The sequence below is a fragment of the Pteropus vampyrus genome, unplaced genomic scaffold, assembly GCF_000151845.1.
Source record: "Pteropus vampyrus isolate Shadow unplaced genomic scaffold, Pvam_2.0 Scaffold205, whole genome shotgun sequence".
In the NCBI taxonomy this organism is placed as follows: Eukaryota; Metazoa; Chordata; class Mammalia; order Chiroptera; family Pteropodidae; genus Pteropus; species Pteropus vampyrus.
The window spans coordinates 910,351-914,934 of record NW_011888986.1 but is presented as its reverse complement, the minus strand read 5'-3'; positions in this window follow the sequence as shown (position 1 = coordinate 914,934).

Sequence of the window (4,584 nt, the reverse complement as noted above, 5' to 3'; positions counted from 1 at the left end):
GATCAATAAAACCAAGAATTGGTTCTTTGAAAAGATAAACAATATTGAGAAATCTTTAACCAGACTCATCAAGAAAAAAGATAAAGGACCCAAATATATAAATTCAGAAATGAAAGAGGAGAAGTGACAACTGACACCTCAGAAATACAAAGGATTTTAAGAACATACTATGAACGATTACATGCCAACAGATTGGACGATCTGGAATAAATGGATAAATTTCTAAAAGTGTATAATCTTCCAAGACCGAGTCAAGAAGAATCATAAAATCTGAACTGACTGATTATTACTGACAAAATCAAATCGGTAATTAAAAAAAAACTTCAATCAAAGGCCTGGACCAAATGGCTTCACAAATAAATTTCATCAAATATTCAAAGAAGAATTAACACCTATCCTTTTCAAAATATTCAAAAAGAGAGAAGGCTCCCATGGTCACTTTATGAGACCACCATTACCCTGATTCCAAAACCAGAAAAGACATTACAAAAAAAAATTATAGGCCAATATCCATGATGAACATAGATGCAAAAATCCTCAAAAAATATTAGCAAACTGAATTCAGAAATACATTAAAAAGATCATACACCATGATCAAGTGAGATCTATTCCTGGGATGCAAGATTGGTTCAATATCAGCAAATAAATTAATGTGATTCACCACATAAGCAAATTGAAAGATAAAAATCATATGATCATATCAATATATATACGGGAAAAAAGATAAAATTCAGCATACATTTATGATAACAACTCTCAGCAAAGTGGGAATAGAGAGCATATACTTCAACATAATAAAGGCCATCTATGACAAACCCACAGCTAACATCATATTCAGTGATAAAAAGCTCAAGGCATTTTTCTTAAGATCAGGAGCAACACAAAAATGTCCATTTTTACCACTCTTATTCAGTATAGTATTGGAAGTCCTGGGCACAGCAATTAGACAAGAAAAAAAAATTAAAATCATCCAAATTGGAAAGAAAGAAGTAAAACTCTTTATTTTCTATATTTCTCTATATAGAGAGAACCCTAAAGAGTCCATCAAAAAACTATTAGAACCGATAAATGAATTCAGTAAAGTAGCAGGATATAAAATTAATATTCAGAAATCGGTTGCATTTTTATATATCAAAAATATCTATCAGAAAGAGAAATTAAGAAGACAATTTCATTTACAATTGCATTTAAAAAAGAAATACCTAGGAAAAACTTTAACCAAGGAGATAAAAGACCTGTACTTGGAAAATTATGACATTAGAGAAAGAAATTAAAGAAGATACAAATAAATGGAAGCATATACCATCCTCATATATAGAAAGAATTAACATTGTTAAAATGTCCAGACTATCCAAAGCAATCTGTAGGTTCAATGCAATCTCTATCAAAATACCAATGGCATTTTCCACATAACTAGAACAAATAATCCTAAAATTTATATGGAACTACAAAAGAACCCGAATAACAACCACAATGTTGAGAAAGAACAAAAAAAGTTGGAGGTATCACCTTATCTGATATCAAACTATACTACAGATCTATTGTAATTAAAATAGCATGTTGCTGGCATAAAGACAGACACATATCAATGGAATAGAATAAGAGAGCTCAGAAACAAACCCATGCCTATATGATCAATTAATCTATGACAAAGAAGGCAAGAGTATACAGTGAAGTAAAGACAGTTTATTCAATAAATGGTGTTGGGAAAACTGAACAGATACATGCAAAAAACAAAACTAGACCATCTTCTCACATTATATACAAGAATAAACTCAAGATGAATTAAAGACTTAAATGTAAGACCCAAAATTATAAAACTCCTGGAAGAAAACATAGGCATTAAACTCTCTGACACTGCTCTTAGTAATATATTTTCTGATATATCTCTTTGGGCAAGGGAAACAAAAGAAAAGAATAAACAAATGGAACTAATGACATCAAACTAAAAAGTTTTTTGCACAGCAAATGAAAATATCAACAAAACAAAAAGACAATCTACTGAGTGAAAGAAGATATTTGCCAATGATACATCTAATAAGATGTTGATATTCAAACTTTATAAATAATTCATACAACTCAACACAAAAAAAACATAAACAATTCAATTAAAAAATAGGCAAAGGACCCGAACAGACGTTTCTCCAGAGGACAAACAAATAGACATTAGACATATGAAAAGATAATGTTACTAATCATCAGAGAAATGCAAATTAAAATGGCAATGAGATATTACCTCACACCTGTCAGAATGGCCATCATCAATAAATCAACAAATAAAGGTTGGTGAAGATGTGGAGAAAAGGAAACCCTCATGCACTGTTGGTGGGATTGCAAATTGATGCAGATGCTATAGAGAATAGTATGGAAGTTCCTCCAAAAAAAAAAAAAATAGAGCTACTTTATGACCCAGTAATTCCACTTCTGGGTATTTACCAAAAGAAATCCCGAACACTAATTCAAAAAGACATATGCACCCATATGTTCATTACAGTGTTATTTACAATAGACAAAATATGGAAGCAACCTAAGTGCTGATCAGTAGACAATTGGATAAAGAAGTGGTGTATATATACAACTGAATATTACTCATCTATAAAAATGAATGAAATCTTACCATCTGTGACAACATGGATGGACCTAGAGGGTATTATGCTAAGTAAAAGAAATCAGATAGAGAAAGACAAATACCATATGATTTCAGTTATATATTAAATTTAAAGAACGAAATAAATGAATGAACAAAACAGAAAAAGACTCATAGATACAGAGAACAAAATGATGGTTGCCAGATGGGAGGGGTTTGGAGGGCTGAGTAAAAAAAGGTGAAGGGATTAAGAAGTACAAATTAGCATTTACAAAAGTCATGGGGATATAAAATACAGCATAGAGAATATAGCCGATAATATTGTAATAACTATGTATGGTGACAGGTGGGTACTAGACTAATTGGAAGATCACTTCTTCAATTACATAAATGTTTTACCACTATGCTATACACCTGAAAATAATAAAAAATAATTTTGAATGTCAACTGTAATTGAAAATAATAAGTAATCAAAAACACTTTGTGAAGTATTTGATATAATCTAAAGAATATGTATTATACAAAAGTAATATATGAATATATCTTAGTTAAATGTCAGTGATGTGTTCCTCCTTGATCCTGGTCCCCTAACACCTCATATTCATCCCAACCTACTAGTCTACAGTGCTACCATTCCAGTTTCAGCAATGATCACCTAGAATACCAACTGGCAACTAAATGACTGATCTCTCACCTGCTTCTCTAAGTCCTGTTTCTGTTGTTTCAAACTTCCAGTGGCTTTCTATCATACCTGGAATAAAATCCAAATTATAAAGCCTTGCTAGCACCCCAAAACCACCACTCTGGTCTCTTCCTTCCTCACCTGTCTCCCCTCAATGTGGATTGGGATGCCAACCACCCTTGAAGTTGAAAAATCCCCCTGTAACTTAAGTTGGCCCATTTCATACATGGTTTCCCAACCATGGTTGAAAATACAGTTGACCCTTGAACAACTCAAGTTTGAACTGTGAAGGTCCACCTACCAATGGGCAATTAGAGACAAATTGACCCATATCTTTGTAAAATTGAATTCTATTTTATTTTAAAAAGCTTGCTAGTCATATATACATCAAAATAAGATAAAAATACATATAAACAGTTTAATCAACAGTATCATAGAAGAATGTGTGCTCTAACACTATTTTTTCAGATTCAAAAGTGTATAAAAGTAAACAATAGATATTGTTATACATGTATATAGAAGTGTTAAAAATTAGAAAAGAAAAACAAGAGAACGATGACAAAACCAAATATTTGGAAAATAAATTGGAAAGAGAGAAGCAGCCAAGGGATTTCGCAGATGTGGATGGTGGGGACAGATGCTAGGATGGACTATTCCTAGATAAATTCTACCCATCTTACTGGTACAGAAACTGGAGCATAGGGGTATTGACCTGCCCAAGATTGTGGAGTTTGAAAGTGGCAAAACTGAGATTCAAACAGGTTTGTCTGGCTCCCAGCTCATTCCCTCTTGGCACTAGGAACCAGTCTTCAAGAGAGCCATGTGTAGGATGAACTCATCCAGGTTAGAGTGAAGAATGAGAAAAAGAGATGGCTAATCAGAGAATGGGGAAGGATGACCAGTGCCTAGGATGGAAACTGAGCAGTGGCTGGAGAGGTAAGAAAAAGACAAGAGAGAGTTTCTTCTGTGAAGTCTACTTGTGTGGGGATAGGGAGTAAGGAATGTGGTTAGAAGTTTCAAATGGAGCAGACATCATGGAACCTCTGCTATGGAATGTATGTCTCTCCCCAAACTCATATTGAAGACCTCTCTCTTAATATATCTATATCTGAAGACCGGATCTTTAGGAATTAATTAAAGTTACATGAAGTTGTAAGAATGGGGCTTTGATCTGTTAAGAGACATCAGAGCTCTACCTCTCTGCCATGTGAGGACACGGTGAGAAGACGGCTGTCTTCAAGTCAGAAAGAGAGTTCTCACCAGAAACTGACCCCGTGGACGTCTTGATCTTGGACATCTGGTCTCCAGTACTGCA